The following is a 20,863-nucleotide window of genomic DNA, read 5'->3' on the forward strand; positions in this document are numbered from 1 at the left end:
ACTATTTCTCAAAGAAGGTATCCATTTTTTAGTGGTTGTTAGTTCTCTCAGTCCCTTCTTTACGCTTCCTGACTTCTTGAGATGTTTTTCTATATTTGATAGTCTGTAGTTTTGATATTCTTTTCTGATCAACTTATTGATGTTATTATATAAATAATTTTTCTCTAGTTTTTCTGCAGTTGATAGATGTTTTTTTATTTGTAAGTTCATTTCTTCTTTTTATGAGATTTTTTGTTTCATCTGAGATAGTGTACTTTCTTTGTTTATGTATACTTTTATTGTATGATTTTAAAGACTTTAAGCTGTCATCGATTGTTTGTGTAATCTTTTGATAATATGTCTCTACATCATCGTTTTCCGCTAGATTTAGACTTGAAATATTTTGTTTTAGAGCTTCAACATATGTCTCTTGTTCACTTAAGTTTTTCAATAACGGTTTGCTATTTTTGTATGAAATTCTGGACTTTTTAGTTTTCTTTACCAGCAAGGTGCTTCTTACAAGTCGGTGGTCGCTTGAAAAAGATAAGTTGCTTAGCACTTCAATATTTGAGAATTTGTTTTTCATATTTGATAGTATATAAACTATCTGTTTTTTTTTTTATAAGGCGATATCCATGTCCAAATATTTTTGATCTTTTTTTTGAACAAACTATTAATTATAAACAAATTATTTTCCCAACAAAATTCCATTAGTTTTTCACCTCTTTTGTCCCTTTTTCCAAAGCAGGTTTTTCCAAGTATTTTATCTTCACCTCTCATTTTTTGACCAACTCTAGCGTTAAAATCTCCCATGATTACGAGGTTTTTGTAGCAGTACTTTATATTTTCCTGTATTTGATTATAGAATTCATTTATTTCTGATTCTGTAGATTCAGAGGTTGGCGCATGAACTTGAATGATAGATAATTTTGTATTCATATAATTCAAATATAGTATACATATTCGTCCGCTTATTGCTGTAAAACTTTCTATACAACTTTTTAGATATTTTTTTATGAGAAAGCCAACTCCATACTGTCCTTTAGTTTGGCCAAAATAGCAGAATATGTGATCCTCACTTTCTTCGATTGTATAGCCCAGACGTCGGATCTCTGATAATCCTATGATGTCATATTTTACGTCTGATATCTGTATTTGAACTCTAGTAATCTTTCTTCAGATAGCAATGATCTAGCATTGTATGTACAAATGTATAAAGGGTGGAGTGGAGGGTTTTGGTCATTGACTCCCGCGGCGACCACCCGTGCTGGGAGCGTTGATTTCTTTTTCGGTTTATTGTTACTGGTAGCGTATTCGTCCTTTTTTTTTGAGAATTATTTATTTGCTATGCCTGATTTTCTGCATTTGATGAGACATGCTTTTCGAGTTGATATTTCGGAAAGGAATCGTAGCAATTGTCACCCCCCCCCCCCCCCCCCCCCGGTGACAACTGAGAAACAGACTTCCCATTTGTCCCCTCTAGTCAGCTTTCAAAGGGAACAGTCGGCACGAATTGTCACCCCGGTGACAACCGGGAAGACAATTCCCAGCAGTCACCCCGGGGGACATGGCTAAAGGGAACAATCCGAAAATGTCATTTTTTTGTTACATACAATTTTTTTCGTAAATATACTCGTGCGTCGCGTACTAGATTTGAGGTACCAAGAAAAACCCACACCCGAACATTACTCCTCTTTTTTGGAAGTCGGTGAAATATAAAATGTGGACAATTAGACTGGGAATAATTAATTATATTTAAGGTTCGCTTTTTGTGTTTAAACTTGCGAGAAACACATGGTATAAAAACATTATTGTAGGTTTGTAGGTACAATGTTATACACGAATAAATCCCTGTTCCTAGAAAAGAAAATATAATATTATTTTTTTCAACTCACTCTTCATTTTATACACATTTAATTTTTTGTGTTTATTTTTTAGGATCCCGTATCCGAACAGCAAAACGGCTCTATTTGGAGGCACGACGACGAGGCCCCTGCCAAGATGAGCCTAGCGAAGACAAGCAGCAGGCATGGCCATCATAGAAATATTTATTCTTATGGCAAAGTATACAAAGAAAGGAAATCTGTCAGTTTGTACGCTAAAACTGACAGTATTTCTATTCTTTCGTATTTCTACTGTGGACATGCTAAGCCTGCTGGACGTGATTGGACGCCCTAGTCTATCTGCCATCTGCCTGTTTAATATTTGTCTTTCGCTACTATACTAATATCTCATTTAACTATTATTAGAAGTAGATTGTAGACTATAATATCTTTAATTCAAAAAATATAATTTACTAGATGTGACCTCTGCAACTCGTGGCGCCGAAATTAGCCTTGCTTTGGTCCGGGGCGCAGACTTGAGGTCGTGTCTCCAGTGCCGGTTTCAGCACTACCAGCGCCCTAGGCGAGATTCGGCTCCCAAGATGCTGGTATTGTTGAAAAAATTGGCGCTCCTTTTGTTTGCATTCAGTGCCCCCTTTTATACGGCGTCCCAGGCGTTCGCCCAGCGTCGCCTTCCTCCTACGCCGCTACTGAGTGTCTCAGTGGTGATTATGATTATAATGAAGACATTTTTCCGAGATAAAAACTCATTATGTTCTTTCCATTCCTTCCATCAGCAACAGTTCAGGTTTTAGGCGAGAAACACACAGGCACAATAAAATGTTTGAGGCACCTATTCAACAAACGTGTTTTTATCGTTTTGTACGGAATTATTCGTGCGCTCGAATCTTGCACTTGGCCGTTTTTCTTAGATTACTGTATACACAGTATAAACGCTGAAGACAAGAATATTGCGTTTCATAGACTCAGTGTCATGTTGAATTTTCATATTAACTGTATTATATGAGACCGCGCCCTTGTAATGTGTGATATTGCATTATTTTTCAGGCAAATATTGCGAAAAGTATTGCATACATAAAGCCTTATTTTCCTAGGATGAAGATTGCGTGTAACCTTACACGAGGAATGCTGTTGTATATATTTGGGTAAAACAGGGTAAAACCTAGTTTAGTATCTTGGAAAACTCAATAGACTCTGTTAGGGTCGATATATTAGAAAATATTATTATCTAACCAATAGCGTCCACATCCTTAATGTTTCTCATCCGTGTTTTCTTCTATTCAATTTTCGTGAACTGTACTTCTTTTGAGATGAAGACAATGCAATTTCCTTTCCCACGACTTAAAGTTTTTCTACACCAAATAAATAGTTAAAATTATATATTTTTTTATAATTTTAGCTATTATGCGTGAAGAAATGACAGACAAATAGGCAAACTATTCCATTTATAATATTACTTTGCGATATAGACTGTTCGCGTATAGGTTAAACCGCTGATTGTTGAATAAAATATGACATGCGTTTAAAATCAAACCAACCGGTCGAGTTTCGTGTGATTAAAAAGTAACTTTTGGGTCGCTCGTTACAACGAAAAGGGTAACATAGTACGAGTATTGACATTGTAATTTTGTGGGTAATGAAACCATTTAACGAAAATGGTAACCTTTTCCGACAACAGTCATCGTGGCTTCATTTTTCTCTTTGTCATTTGTGTGATTACTATGGAAACACAAAAACTTAACTGTAGTTTAGTTAATGGAAATTGATCAATTTTTTGGTCGTTAACAAAGAAGGAGTACAATGACTTGAATCCCTATCATTACTGTAGTTTATATTTTTTTCTTGGAATCTGCCTTTTTACATGCCTATAACGAATTTAAAGGGCCAAAGTCTATATTGGCCGGCAACGCACCTGCAGCTCTTCTGATGTTGCGAGTGTCCATGCAGGGCGACCGTAGTTGCTTTTCATCAGGTGACCCGTTTGCTCGTTTGCCCCCTTATTTCATAAAAAAAATGTATGTATGAAAACGGCATGTTTGTTTAATCGTAGCTTTAAAAGTATTAATCTAATTTCAATAACGTGTCAATTGATTTTTAGGGTTCCATACCCAAAGGGTAAAAACGGGACCCTTTAATAAGACTTCGATGTCTGTCCGCCTGTCCGTCTGTCTGTCTGTGTGTCTCCAGGTTGTAACTCAAGAACCGCTATAGCTAGACTTCTGAAATTTTCACCGATTGTGTATCTGTATATTTTCTGTTGCCGCTATAACAACAAATACTAAAAATAAAATAAATATTTAAGGGGGGCTCCCATACAACAAACGTGTTTTTTTTTTGCTATTTTTGCTCGATATCAATAACGGAAACACAAAAGGCACTTGAAATATTCACGAAATACCCATTTGTTTTTATTTTTTAATAATTAATATTTTTTTATTTGTTTTTTTTTATTTATTAGGCATATCAACAATAATAAAATTTAAACAAATTAAGGGCTACCATACAAAAACACAATTTTCAGCCTTTTTTTGCTCTACTGTGGCACGGAACCCTTCGTGCGCGAGTCCAACTCGCACTTGGCAGATTTTTTTAATTTACGCACGAACAAGCTGTTTGATGGCCGCTACACCGGGTGATTACAAGGAATAGTGCTTATGTAACGATTCAATTGAATAATTTACATACAATTGCTTGTGATCTCTCGAATCGAACATTATCAGCCGGGTTGTCGGATTATATTCCTGAGCTTTCGATTAAAGAAATACTGGACCATAATATTGCCTTTGATAAAGTGTCGAAGGAAAACACTTAATTTGTAATCAAATTGTCGTGTAGCTGTTAGCCCTAAATTCACTTATACAAAGTTTAACTTTGGAATTTTGCGCAAGTCCTGACAGCTAACGTTCCCACAAATTGTATTAAGTCAATCTCGTTCGGGCGATCATTTCGCCTTAACGCCATTTAAGGCAACAAAAAATCAATATATTATACTAGCTGTCCCGGCAATTGTTGTTTTGCCATAAAATGATTTTCCCTGTTTTTCTGCTTTTCTCTTGAAGTTTTTTCTGATTTTTTTTTCTATAGACCTCACGGAGCCCGAGACCTTTCCAACGAATGCAAAACCGTGGAAATCGGTTCGTTCGTTTTGGAGTTATAGCGTCAGGAAGGAAAATCCGACTTATTTTTATATATTAGATTATGTTTTAGTACTTATACCTACATATATACAGAAGATACTTTACAAATATTCAAAAACAAGATACCTACCTACAGAAAATATCAATATATTAGTTAAACTTATTTAGGCTTCATGAAACAATCGAATTCTAAGGAACTTTATGGATACTTAGACAACTTGTATGTGATAATTTCGAGTTGCTATAACGTGAGTAACTGTGTATTATATATTATATGTCACAGCTCTTGCGATGCGTTATGTCTAATCATTTACCGTTACAAATAAATAATCATACATTTTTTATTTGTAACGTTGCGGTCCAAACTATCGATTTCAAGTATTCTAAAGTATATAATACAATAATTAATAAGTATAATAGTATGTCCAATTAACATCTTATTAAACTTTAAATAGATTAGACTAGTAACTAACCAAGGTCCTAACCAAGCTTAGCACGATGGAAACACTTAATTTTACAAATATTAAGTGTATTGGGACAATAATAGCTCTGATGAAGTGTACTGTCGTATTTGATTAAACTTAGACGTTTCCGTTATAGGTACTATTCTTATTTTAAATTTTTCGAGAGCTTCACGCGCTCGTGCAAGAGAAATACAAAATTGAAATGTCAAGCGACGCGGCGTCTTATTATTTGACATTTCAATTTTACAGTATTACCACGTATTACTTTAATGCATCGTCAAGTTACGAGTGGTACTGGTTTTGCTCGTTTCTGTGTGAAATCTTTTAGGTTTACAGCCTTTTAACATCGAAATACTATCCTATAGACTGATAATGTTTGTACCATACACCGCTCAAATATGGCTCCAGTTACTATCATAAGCACGTAGCTAGAGCAAAAAAAAAATGACCGACCCAAGTACAACAACAAACTAAAAGTATGCCTTGGTGTGCATTTCGTGGAACCATTTTTTGACTCGATTCTACTTCCATGGTATGGTATTTCGATGCTTATTATAACGAAACTACTGTTATTACTAGTTATTACAGATATAATAACGATACAATTTAGTATTAATGATATTTTATTATAAACATACGTAGAGCTGTTTAATGAGTGCAAGTAAACGGTAGTTAGATAGCTGTAAACCAGGACTAGCGCATATTTCTTAATGAAGCAACTTTATTATGGCTCCTTCATAAGAACTATCCTGTTACCGCTGTACTTTACCACTTAAACTTGAAATATAAACGTATACTTAAAGTTTATGATTGAAAACTTTACCAATAACCTTTGTGGATAAGTGGGTAGTGTGTTTTTTGAAATAATAATTGAAACTCTGTAAGCAAAAAAACTTAATTTCTCGTATAGTCATCAGTCCACCTGGCATAACTGGGCTATAAAAGAGAGGGTGCGCACAAACTTGAGCAATATAAAATAGCTCCTTCGTAGCTGGACTGGTTACAAAAAATGTCTAACTCGTAAATGACAAATGTCGATGATAATGATTATGAGGATGGACATGGACAGGAGAGGATGACATTGTGTTGTCTGGTAGGAGTATTGTGCTTATGTTTCACTAAATATAAAGTCCGTTTTATACGTGGGAGAGCCATGCTTCGGCACGGATGGGCCAGCTCGACCGGAGAAATATCACGTTCTCACAGAAAACCGGCGTGAAACAGCGCTGTTTCGCCGAATGAGTGAGTTTACCGGAGACCCAATCCTCTACCCTATTCCCTTCCCTATCCTGCCCTATTCCCTTCCCTTCCCTTCTCTACCCTCCCCTATCACCCTATTCCTTCTTAAAAGTCCGGCAACCATGGACGCTCGCAGCATCAGAAGAGCGCTGCAGGTGCAGGTCCATGGGTGACGGAAGTTGCTTTCCATCAGGTTTGCCCCCTTATTTCATTAAAAAAATATGTAAAGTCCACTTGTTTTATTTTCTGTAATAAAACTCCAATTATTATTACTATTAATGATATAGAGGACTTAACAAGCTCTGATAAAAAAAAAACACCTTTTTATCTGTAGAATAATAAATTAGCCTTGGCTTCGCGTACTAATTTTACTCAGACATTTTCAACGCGGAAGGCGGACTGATTTTTACAAAATATTCTCTTTTCACTAAAATATAGAAATTTTGTTTTAGTGGTGCTGTAATTTTGTAAATTATGAAAATTTCAGCACATTCATTTTGTCTACTTACGTCTAATTTTTCATTCGTCACCATTTCAATATAATCGGAGAATGTAATACAGGAACTTTTCAAATTAGAATTTTTCAAATCGGATAAGTAATTCCTGAGATTAGCGCGTTCAAATAAGCCCTCTCATATAATTTCCCCCGTTTTTTCCACATTTTTCTCTATTTCTTCGCTCCTATTAGTCTTAGCGTGATAAAATATAGCTTACAACCTACCTGGATGAATGGGCTATCTAACATTGAACGAATTTTTTAAATCGGATAACTAGTTCCTGAGATTAGCGCCTTCAAATAGTCCCTTTCATATAATTTCCCCCGTTTTTTCCACATTTTCCTCTATTTCTTCACTCGTATTAGTCTTAGCGTGATAAAATATAGCTTATAACCTTTCTCGATCAATGGGCTATCTAATATTGAAAGAATTTTTCAAATCGGACCAGTAGTTCCTGAGATTAGCGCGTTAAAAGAAGCCCTTTCAAATAATTTCCCCCCGTTTTTTCCACATTTTCCTCTATTTCTTCGCTTCTATTATACTAAGCGTGATAAAATATAGCCTATAGCCTTCCTCGATAAATGGGCTATCCAACAATAAGAGAATTTTTTCAAATCGGACCAGTAGTTCATGAGATTAGCGCGTTCAAACAAACAAACAAACTCTTCCCAATTATAATATTAAGTATAGATGCGTTTGACATTGCTGACTTATCATGCCAAACTTCCGCCGCGGAACTTCGGCATGGTGTGTTTAGACCACGTAAGAATGGATAGTAAATTATTTTTATATCTACGTGGTCATTAACATGAGAGAATAGTTGGGGCTTGGTTTTCATACCTCGAATTTCCTTCGATTTCAGACTGTATCACACATGGGTAAGGAAAAAAGTTTTCGCGCGAGTTAGACAGCCTATCATCCGACATTCGACGCATGAGAAGTGCATAGTCGATAAGCTAGTAGTATATAATAGGTAGTATTCCACAAAATTTGGATTACGGAAGATTAGTATTATCTTTGTTTGCCAAAGCATAATCAGGCTTCGCCATTCTAGGCAAATTGTTATTGAGGCATATCTTGTCACTATTATCTGTATATCGACTGATGTATCGGTTCCTAATCGATTGTGTTATAGGACATTATTATTCATTGGTACCACATTATAATGAGTAAAATAAGAATAGAGCACTTAAAAATCTTGACTAAATAAAATAATTTAAAAAATATATTTTATGCAATAGTTTTTATACCGTTATCTGGGGGCACGGCAGTGCCCCCGCCAAGTCGAGCATACAGTTATACCGTTCTAAAGTTAAAAACCCAATTATCTTAAAACGAACAACTTAGGACATTCATCATTATTCCAGTGGAGTTTCATAAGTAACTCATCAGAGATTCATAAGTATATATTTATTATTATTCAATTGTCAAAAGCCTCGCAGCGAAAATTGGAAGAACAACCGATTCTTTGTATTTCGGCCCACTTGCATCAATCTGAGTTAAAGTTAACCCCGTATTGAAACATCGTGCTTTTTCTTAAATACAAAAACGAGAGTTATTACATAACATTTAATCCAGGGTCATTACATTACAGTTTTTTTAAGAGCAATTTCTATTGTTCCATCTGTGTCATGTGAAAACATTTTAACACAGCGTTTAATTTAACCCCGAGTGGTGCAAATGGGCCACAGAGTCATAAATAGACAAAGTCACGAAACTAATTACACGGCCTGGCAGCTCTCAATGGCTTACCTCGGGCCTCCCACAAAACTTCAACGTAAAAAATTTACGAGCCCTCGCGTGACGTCACTCATTCATCGTTCCCCGTTGTTTGACGAATTTAATACAAACAATACCAAAATTACAATGAGAATCACTTTCTTGTCGAAATGAATAGTCTAAATTACTAATTGCGTTGTAAGGAAACGAGAATTGTACAAAATGTAAGGAGTGTATCAAGTCAATGAGTTCATCTATATATTTATAAATAAATATGAATTTAAAACTTTCTCATTAAAACTCGAAAATGACTGAACTGATTTGGCTCATTTTAGTCATAAAATATTTGTGGAAAGTCCAGGAAGGTTTATATTAGGAGGAAAATGATACTAAGTCCAGGGTCATATAGGTTTTAAAATAAAATATTGAAGCTGCAATGTCGTTTGATTAACATGATATACTGGAAATTGACGGGGTTCTCATCAAGACCCCTCGAAATAAAACTGTCTTTTTAAATTTATTTTTTTAGATGTTCTATTTTTTTTCATTATAAGAACCACTAAACGGCACACAGAATAAGACAAAGTCTGAGCACATTACAATACAATGTGGACCTTCTTAAAATTTTCATCCAGCCTTAAATAAACTGTTTTGTACCTATTTTCTCGTCCAATGTCTACATAGCACAATGGACGCACTTAAATAATTTATGTTTATTTAAACTGTGCCCAAGAAAACGTTAAAAGCTTTTAAATAAGTAATTTGAGCGACCGGACCTGTTACCGCGTGCTTCCCGGGACAGCCTCTGTACAATGTTTTAACTTCATTCTTAATTGTGTTAGGATATGTCTAGGATACTATACATAAATCCCCTATAAGGATATTTACTCAGTGTATACAGCTATTAGCTATTATATAATAAATAATAATCATACTCCCACACCGGTTTTAGTGCAGGTGGCCAGTTTAATTAGAACCAGGCCAGTTACGAAGGAATAATTTTATAGTGCCCAAGTGTGTGCGCACTGCGTACAGTACAGTACACAAGAGCACTCTCATAACCAAGTGGAATGGAAGACCGACACGACTGGCGAGAGATCAGGCGCTTTTTACACGCCCATCTGACGCATGGATCACTTGTCAGACAATCAGATGATCAGCCTGCATTGTCCTAACCAAACTTGGAAATAGCATGTTTCCAACGCGGGAATCGAACCCACGACTCCGAGTCAAGAGCCACGCTAAGCCACTGAACCACGGAGGAAAAGTCACATGACAGAGAAAGACCATATTATACCTATAGTTATTCGCTGTGTAACATTTCTATTAGTTACGGGGTACAATGTTTGTTACAAGTAAACAATAGAGTTTATCTTTGACTTATAAAGCAAAATCAATAGAAAAAGCAAAGAAACTTTAAACGTGGGAGAGCCATGCTTCGGCACGAATGGGCCGGCTCGGCTGGAGAAATACCACGTTCTCACAGAAAACCGGCGTGAAACAGCGCTTGCGCTGTGTTTCGCCGAGTGAGTGAGTTTACCGGAGGCCCAATCCCCTACCCGATTCCCTTCCCTACCCTCCCCTATTCCCTTCCCTTCCCATCCCTGCCCTCCCCTATTTCCCTATTCACTCTTAAAAGGCCGGCAACGCACCTGCAGCTCTTCTGATGCTGCGAGTGTCCATGGGCGACAGAAGTTGCTTTCAAATCAAATCAAATCAAATCAAATCATTTATTTGCAGAATAAGTAGGTGAAAAGATGTTACAGATTTATAATACAGGAGGTGCAACTTATTCTAACCTATATGAGGCATGCAAATTATTATTATTGTCAAAGTTCAATTACATTATTATATATTATATTACTAAGCTACTGGTAAAAATATTTCATTGAGTATCTATGTCAAGTATTGTAATTTATACCACATACATGGTGTGCAATATAGTCTTAAATCTAAGTACATAATAGTCATTTATAACAATTCATTTTAAATTCCTAAAATAATACTATATTATAAAATAAAAAATAAAAAATTACAATTCAATCAATACTCCTAAAATAAATTATACTTAATAAATAATGAACCACTAATTTTATACATAGCATGTCAATTTAAAATACTAAAATTAAATATAACAAATACAACAAATTAGAAATTAATCTCATTCCATATGTCATTTTACCATCCTTAAAATAATAATAATAAAAGATAATATATCACAGGTAAGTTTACGACTCTAAGAATTCTTTTACACTGTAATAACACTTATTCATTAGCATTTTTTTCAGTTCTCTTACAGATCTATTGTATGTTAAACCTTTTAAATGTGCCGGCACCTTATTGTAAATTTTAACACACATGGAGTGGCTATTTTTAAGGAAAATAGTTGTTTTGGGTTTTCTGTCTATAATTAATCTGTGTTGATTACGAAAATATTTCGTGGGGTATTTATCTATCAATTGTGTAAAAGAATTCTTATTTTTGATGACAAATTTAAATACCTCTAGAATGTATATGCACGGTAAAGGCAGAATGTTAAATTTTTTAAACACTGGCTTACAAGATTCATACGGCGGTTTTTTAGCTATTGCTCTAAGGCATTTCTTTTGAGCTATAAATGCCTTGTCTATATGTGAGGAATTTCCCCAAATAATAAGTCCATAGCTAAGAACAGTTGACACATAGCCGTGATAAGCCATTAACGCTGCATGTTCGTTCACTGTTCTCGTAAGACTACTTAGAACAAACACAAATCTATTAATTTTGTTACATACTCTATCTATGTGAGCCTGCCAATTACAATATCTGTCTATCTGAATCCCCAAGAATAAGTTATCATGAACCTCCGTAATTTGTTGATTTTCGTAAGATAGTTGTAGTCTTAGTGGTTTTTTATTGTAATTTATGAATTGTATGTATTTCGTTTTACTTATATTTATTTGTAAATTATTTAATGTCAGCCAATCAATGATGGTCTTTAGTGTTTTATTAATGTCAGATTCAATTTTCGCTATGTCAATTTTCTTATGTGTAAATAAAATAGAAATGTCATCTGCGAATAATGTCAATTTATAAAGCTTAGTCAAATAGGGAATGTCATTTATATAAAAAAGAAATAACAGTGGACCTAATACTGAGCCTTGAGGCACTCCATAACGATTAAACTTACTTCTAGAATTACATTTATTTAATTCTTTGTATATATTTATATATTCTATTTCAGTATATTGTGTTCTATCGGAGATAAACGATTTTATCCAAGCTAAGGCAGGCCCTCTGATTCCTAGTCGTTCTAGTTTGTTGAGGAGTATTTCATGTGATACAAAGTCGAACGCCTTGGTCATGTCAATAAATATTACAGTAGCATATTCTCGATTATCCATGGCATTTATGATCTGGTTCGTTAGATTGTAACACGCTTGTAGCGTTGATTTATTTTTTTGAAAACCGAACCGAACTTTTTATGATATCATATTTTTTTATAAAGCTAGTGATCCTTCTATGCATAGCTTTTTCAAATATTTTTGAAAATATAGGAACAAGCGTAATAGGTCTATAATTATTTAGTTGTTTTTTATCACCCTTTTTGTGTAGAGGCTTGATAACTGACAATTTTAATTTATCTGGAAAAGTTCCTTCACAAAATGATTGATTTATTAGATATGTTAGGATTGGGGCCAACACGTGTTTACACTTTTTTATTATTTTTGTGGATATCTCATCATGACCAACAGCATTTGTATTTATTAGAGAGTCAATTATCTGAAGAGTTTCTTTACATGTACACGGATATAAGAAAATACTTTTATTATTATGATTAGGCATGTCAAATTTTCGGTTATTAATAGAATTAGAATTTATGTCCAGATTTGATGTATCAATAAAATAATTATTAAAAGCATTTGCTATTTCTTGCGGAGTATCTATTATATTCTTGTTAATATTAATTTCTTTAATAAATGTTTTGTCATTGCACTGATTAGAACACTTTTTGATAATGTTCCATGAGGCTGAACATTTATTTTTCGAATTTTCAATATACTTGCTGTGGTAATTTTTTTCGGCGTGCCTAAAACATGTTCTTAGTATTTTTGAATATTTTTTATATCTATTTTTTGCTATTTCAGATTTACTCTTATAATATGTTACTTGTAACTTTCTTTTCGTTTTGCTGCTAATTTTAAGGCCTTTGGTAATCCAATTAGGCACGGTTTTCTTATTAATAGATGTTTTAAAGCGAATGACAGGAAAGCAAAGTAAGTATAATAATAAAAAGAGGTCATAAAAGTTATTAAAAGCGTCATTGTAATTATTTTTATTCAGACATTCCGAAAATGTGAGGCTAGCTAAATATTTTTTAAATTTTTCAATATTCATGTTACTATAGTCCCGTTTAAATGTGTAATGAATTTCAGTTATAGAGCGTTTTTTTATATCTATCGGGAATGATATTTGTTGTGCCGTATTGTGGTCTGAAAGACCTAAATGCAATAGTTCAGCTGTTACATCTGGTAAGTTGCTTATGATATTATCGATACAGGTTAAATGTCTAGTAGGGTCACTAAAGTGTATGGTCATATTATAATTTTTAGATATATCACGTAAGAAATTTGCTTCTTTATCATGTTTTAATAAATTTATATTTAAGTCCCCAGCGTTAGCAGATCTAATTTTTGGAAGAATACAATACTGTTTGAATTTGGAGTTCTATATAAACAAAGTACGACAATATTAAGTCCTAATATTTCAATTCCACAACACTCAAACACATGATCGATAGACATATCTAAATGAAGATTGTTATATTCAAATGACCAGCCTTTACTAACAAGTATACATACACCTCCCCTTTTTTGTTTATTTTCTCTACTATAATGTGCTGCTAATTTGAAATTATTTAGATGCAAGTTACATTCAGATCCCTTTTTAATAAAAGTTTCACTTAAACAAACAATATCAGGTTGTTTATTAGAATCATGGAGTTGTGCAAGAGCAGTCTCCAGTAAACATCTTTTGCTGTGAAAACTAGCTATATTTTGGTGTAACAATTTAATTTGTTGTTTTTGATTTGTCTCGAAAAAAACTTGTAGTAGTCTTGAAGTAGTCTGTAATTTTTTTCTGTAATTTATTGTCAGGGTTTGTAGTAATTTTATTATTTATTATATTTAAGTTTTTATCTGAAATGTTATTTTTGTAAGTATGAGAGTTCCTACTATTTAACTGTATATTTTTACGGAATTTTGAAAAGTTTAATTTTATTTTATTTTGCATGCTGTATATTGTTCTTTTTGGCTTAAAATGTAAGAAATTAGACTCATAATACTTATTATCAATAGAAGAACTAATTAATTTACATATGTTCAAATTATTAATTTTATATAAGTTAGACAGATTTATAAATTCACAATTCTTAAAACTATTACATGTCATCTGAATCATATTATTCAATTTCCATTCATTAAGATGTATGTTACGGATAACACTAAGAATAAATATTGGAACATTTAATTTCAAAGTTTTAAGGAAACAACATAGCTCTGACATAATTTTCATTGGATTACAATCATGTTCACCTATACATAACACTATTTTATCGTTACTTGTAATGTTATATAAATTTACAGTCTTTATAATTTCTTCCGTAGACGCTCCAATTTTCAAAAACGATACAATTTCAAGCTTTTCATAATTATTGTTCTGTCTTGTTTTCCTCAGCGTATTAGCTAAACCCCTGCATTGACGTCCTCCAAATATGTAAATAGTATTTTTAGACTTTACTTGTTGCAATGGAGAGTTTGAATATGTCTCTGTCTGGACCTTTTTATGATTACATTCTTTTGTTTTAACGCTGATCTTGAAAGGTGTTATTATTTTATTAGTAGGCTCTCTTGTCAATTTTTCCGCTGCTTTATTCTTTTTAGAAGACCGAATACTGCTATTTCTACTTGGTTTTGAAGAGCACGGACTAGCACATAGTAATTTTAGTGACTCTACTTGTTGGTTTAAGTGTATTATTTCTTTCTTGAGGCTGTTATTCTCAATAATAATATTATCTAATTCGTTCTGTGTGCTCTCTAATAAAGACGTTAGATTTTTTACTTTCTTTTGCATGCTTGTCATGTTCTCAGGTTCTAACGTAGACAGATCAAAACTTTTGTGTAATAGCTCAGAGTTAGATGAACAACTTGACAAACTGAGGTACTCATTATTGTTCTGATTAAGTGATTCAAATGATTTAGAATGGAATAATTTTTTTGGTCTGATCGTCACATAATTCGGACTATCCATTTTACTAATATTGAAGTTCTGTTTTAGTTGACGATTGTAATCTTGTTATAGCGCCCTCTGTTGGCCGATAGGAGTACTAATATTATGTTTTATGTCGAATACTAAACAGAAGTGTGAATACAGTATAAAATCTTCCTTTCCTTTTTACGACATATTATGCATCAATTCGTTTTAGTAGTGTTTTGTTTGAAAAAGTTTCATTTGCCGGATAGCTGGGATCGAACCTGGTTTCATACGTTAAAATAAACTACTGGAGCATTACGCCAACCAGTGTGTTACGTAGACGTGCAACTTTTACAGTCTGTTTCTGCTTAATTTATTTGTTAACAATAATTTAGTCTTTAGGGTAGAATTTAATTAGGATAGTTCTTTGTTCTTTTTACTTTTATTAAAAAATTTTTGTAATTCACTTTTGGCACTGGAATGTTAATATTTTCATTGAAGACACTTTTTTAGGCACTGACACAAATTTGGTTTTAATAATTAATTATTGTTTTTGTTATTTTGTCAAGTTTATTTTGGTTGGTGTTCATTAAGTAAAAAACACAGATGCACTTAATTTTTCACAAAGATAACGTTTCCACTTATGTATTGTCACTAGATATGTTGTTTTTTAATGCACTTGTTGTTAAAAAGTTTTTATTTATATTTTTTAGCAATTTTTTTCGCGGAGCTGACGTGAATCGTGTCAACTAGCGACATCTACTATTCCATCTAATAATCTAATATTCCATCAGGTGACCCGTTTGCTCGTTTGCCATTTATTTCATAAAAAAAGAAAAGCTTACATGTTATTATGCCACATCATAATATCTTCACAAACATTGCGACAAACATGTAATGTTATATTAGAAATATATTGTATAAAGATAACGTACTCGGTATATCTATAGGGTACTACTGAAATTTAAATAGGTATCTATGTCTGTGGTTGTAACGTCATCAAGCTTTAATCGCTGTAATTATTTTGGTGATATAACTGATATTATGATTTACAGTAATACGACTTTAGTCGGGAAAGAAAACAGGAACTTTTCATGCCGGCAAAATGTACCACTTCCACTAAAAAATAAAATTCACCCGAAGAAAGTTGAAGTTACCAATTTTTTTTACAATAATGATAACCTGATGATATTATATATTTTTTCAACACATTTGTAACATAATATAAATGCAGTATGTAACATATTGTACAATTAATAAGTAGGCCTTGCAAACTAATCAAAGAAGATACCAGACTTACCGTAACTTTTCAAGTGTTGCCGTAAATACAAAATAGTTTGTGAGTTGAGGTAAATGTACAAATAACGTAAACGTAGGTGAAGTAAACAAAATGGATATAAAAAAATTTCGGCCACTGACGCAAAAATTAATATGGAAGTTGTTAAAGTCTGTCGGTCTGTTGCATTGTAGTTGCAGAACGCAAAACATAATAATAATAATAATATCTATGGACGCTTCACACCACGTCAGTCTGGCCCCGTGCTAAGTACTTAAAGGACTTGTGTTACAGGTACCAGACAACGGAAATACATTTAATACTTTTATACTATACATATTACATATATTTAAGATTTTTATTATATCATACACATATTTAATACACATCCAGACCCGGGAACGTTGAAAACTTTTTGTTCCGTCGGCGGGATTCGAACCCGCGACCCCCGGCTTGAGCTACCAACGCGCTCACCACTCAGCCACAGAGGTCGTCAAGATGAATTCATATGTTCATATGAATTCATATTATAAATATTCATTTATTACTTAAATCATGGGCGAACCCAAGTAGGGGCAAGGGGGGAGGGCAGCATCCCCCCTAGAAGATAAAATAAACGTCAATTTTCCTGGCAAGTGGGAATTAAAAATGCACTTTCAATACTATACAATATTTTTATACGTAATTGTATAATGTATCATAACTCAAAAGTAAATAGTTATGGTTATAAAAAAATTGGGTCATTATAGTGTGTGAGATATATACGTGCACCCCTATACATCACGTTTATGTTCTAATACACCCCCGAACTGAAATGAATTTATCATCCGCGCATACGACATTGAGAAATGACGTCACCTATCAAAATGGTAGAGCCTATAAATATATATAAAATGTGGGATAGTAGCTTTGAAAGTCTATTTGCGGTTAACATTAAAGTTAAAATTCCAAAAAAAAACTGAGCATTGCATTTTTATTTCATTTGATTACATCTAAACTTTGCTTTCATTATGAGTTTCACAGAAAAGTGTATGATGTTTATGGAAAAACTTCATTAACATAAAGCTGTTAAGTAATTATTAAATCTAAGTGCGTCTCTGATACAGTTTGGTTATTGTTAATCTATACTAATAATAGCTGACCCGACAAACTGTAATGTAGTTTTCTATTATTTTATTAAAGTGACTAAATAACTATGGTACCATGCCAACGTCCATCGCTATCCCGTCGCGTCGCACAAACAATGGTCGCCGTCATTCTCGAGTTGTAATAAATTATTATTATTATTTATTCAACAAATCCATTTATCAATATAAAAAAGTAGCCAGTCTTAGACTGAATATGCATATAAAATTTGGTAAAAATCAGTAAAGCCGTTTCGGAGGAGTACGGTAACTTATAACATTGTGACACGAGAATTTTATATACAGTTTGTTTGTGTAAAAGTTGTTCATTTTGACGGTCTCATTTGATGGTTTCAAGGATAACGGTGTTTACACAAACACACTGTATAAGAAGATTATTAAGCGGAAGAGTTTGTTTGTTTGAACGCGCTAATCTCAGGAACCACAACTGGTCCGATTTGAAAAATTATTTCAGTGTAACACTGTATATCTATCTAAGATATCCCATTTATCGAGGAATATTATGCTATCTAAGATAGCCCATTTATCGAGGAAGACTATAGATTATATTTTATCACGCTAATACTAATAGGAGCGAAGAAATAAATGAAAGTGTGGAAAAAACGGGGGGAAATTATTTGAAAGGGCTTATTTGAACGCGCTAATCTCAGGAACTACTGGTTCGATTTAAAAAATTCTTTCAGTGTTAGATAGCCTACTTATCGAGAAAGGCCATAGGCTATATTTTATCACGCTAAGACTAATAGGAGCTAAGAAATAGAGGAAAGTGTGGAAAAAACACGGGGGAAATTATTTGAAAGGGCTTATTTGAACGTACTGGAGCAATTTTTATGTTATTTGGCACACATGAAGAACGTGATGTTTGGCACACATGAAAGAAAGACCACGTGAAAGGACATAGGTTTCTTTTTTTGCGGAAAAATGTACGGTTTCCGTGACATTCCTAATTTACGCGGGCGAAGCCGCACAAGGAACATCTAGTGTATAATAAAAAGGATTTTTTTTTAAATCTATGGACGCTTCACATCACGTCAGTCTGGCCCCGTGGTAAGTACCTGAAGGACTTGTGTTACGGGTACCACACAACGGAAATATATTTAATACTTTTCTCTCTCGGAATCTCGGAATCGGCTCCAACGATTTTCATGAAATTTAGTATATAGGGGGTTTCGGGGGCGATAAATCGATCTAGCTAGGAATCATTTCTAGAAAATGTCATTTTCATCGCATACCGAGCAAAGCTCGATCAAACAGCTAGGGTATTGTAAAATTTTCTACGAAACAAAATTTAAAATGTTAACAATTACATAATATACAATATACGTAGAAACATTTTTACAGTTTATTTTGCTGAAACTTTTGTGTAAAATACGGAATCGAACGTCAAGTGCATAAATAAATTATATTTCAACGTTTCTATTGTATTACAAGAAAACACTTGGAAAATGTTTGCTACTTCAGTAGGAATATTTCAAGATGTCCATATTATATGAATTTCAAGATTCTAGTCCTTTGTTTATCAATATATGATGAACTATTTTTCTCGTGACTTCTCAAGCGCTAACACCAAATTTATTGGATAGCATACAATACTACTTTATAATAATGCTAAGTACTCACATACGGTTTTGCTCGATAGTTTTACTCGAAATCCAGCAAAAACCACCGTGTGGACCGCAAAACTCACAGCTCGAAGGCTCGCATCGAGCCAGTTTGAAGGCTCGAATCGAGCCGGCTTGACAATTTTTTTGACCCTAGTTTTTATTATTCGTAGCTAATTTCCTTCGAACAGGAGTAAAACTATCGAGCAATGCTGAATGTGTGTACGAAAGCCCGAGCCGTGGTTTTTACTCTACATGATTGCTCGATCGAGCAAAACCGTATGTGAGTACTTACACCAAAGGATACATAATATACACCCTTAAGTATTATCACTTAGTTTTGTTACACCTTGTATTATGCTCCTGTATACGATGAAGAGTGACAATTTGATGATGATTATAGATCGGGCCACACAACTATTAGCATATTTCCTCAAATTATGATAACGAATTCTGATACCACCAAAACCCTTTAAATTTTGAATTGAATTTATAAGGAGTATAATATTTTAAAGTTGAACGACGTTCTAATTAAATACAGGTATGTTTTTGTATCGTAGATTGTGTTAATTTTCGATGCATGAAAAACTTTTTAATGTGTATGTAAATTATAATAATAATATATGCCAAAGCCTGGAAATATATTATTAAAAAATATTTAATTTGTTTCCTTAAAATAGTGTTTTTAAAACATTTTTGTCCCTTTTTTTATTTTTTGGAAATAGGTTTAACCTAGGAAAAAACATTTCCTTGAAAACGAAGTGCTTAAGAACATAATGTCATTATGAGCTTAATTATTTTCCTGAAGATGATTTGACGGACGTTGTTCGTAGAGTCCACATCCTGAGGATGCTCCGGTGTTGGGGTAAAACGCGCGTCGAGGTTTTCAACCTGCATGATGGTGAGGGGCCTTGCACGGATTTGCCAACACTTGAGAGCATTGCATGTGAATGTACGCATAGGCAGTGTGGGAGAGGAGGGAGGTGCCGTACGCATGCCTATGCGTACACTCACTCATTTACTTAAAGGTTGAGATTTATTTCGCGGAATATTGCTAAAAATAATATCAAACTAAATTTTTTTTAAAACTATTTCTAAAAAATCTTTGACTTATTACTCTGTCACTCTCATAACTAAGACGAATCATTAGATGTAGAAGTGTTATCATTAGATAACATTCAAGCTCAAAAGGACAAGCTGTTTACGCTCTTGCTACTACAAACAATACAATACATACAATAAATATTAAAATATAAAATAAAATATATATACATACATTGACTTGAATATCATCACAACCATCCTAGCGCATTTAGGTAAAAAGGATAGACATGAATGTCCATGTATCAAACTACCGAATCTTACCTAGATCCCTGAGTTGTAAAAACATGAAATACTTCGACGTAAAACCTATGCCTATAAAATGTCATCTTTATATTTTAGAGTTTAGAATCTAGGATATTAAAATAAAATATTTTAGGAATATTTTCCGGATAAAATAATTTTAGTATTTGGTTATGGATTCTCCTATGGTGACGCTTATTATCTGTGATTAGTCTGCTCATTTTCTCCACAATTAGACCATTATATTTTTATTTTTCAACTTAAAAAAAAAGTGTAATCTAGAATTTGCGTGTCGTGATATTTTTCTGGTCTAGCCGAAATTTCTTACCATAAAAAATAAATATCATAATATTATCAGCTTAGTACCAGCTTGACCGATTTATATTA

This window comes from Aricia agestis, chromosome 13 (genome assembly GCF_905147365.1).
Source record: "Aricia agestis chromosome 13, ilAriAges1.1, whole genome shotgun sequence".
NCBI classification, from domain to species: Eukaryota; Metazoa; Arthropoda; class Insecta; order Lepidoptera; family Lycaenidae; genus Aricia; species Aricia agestis.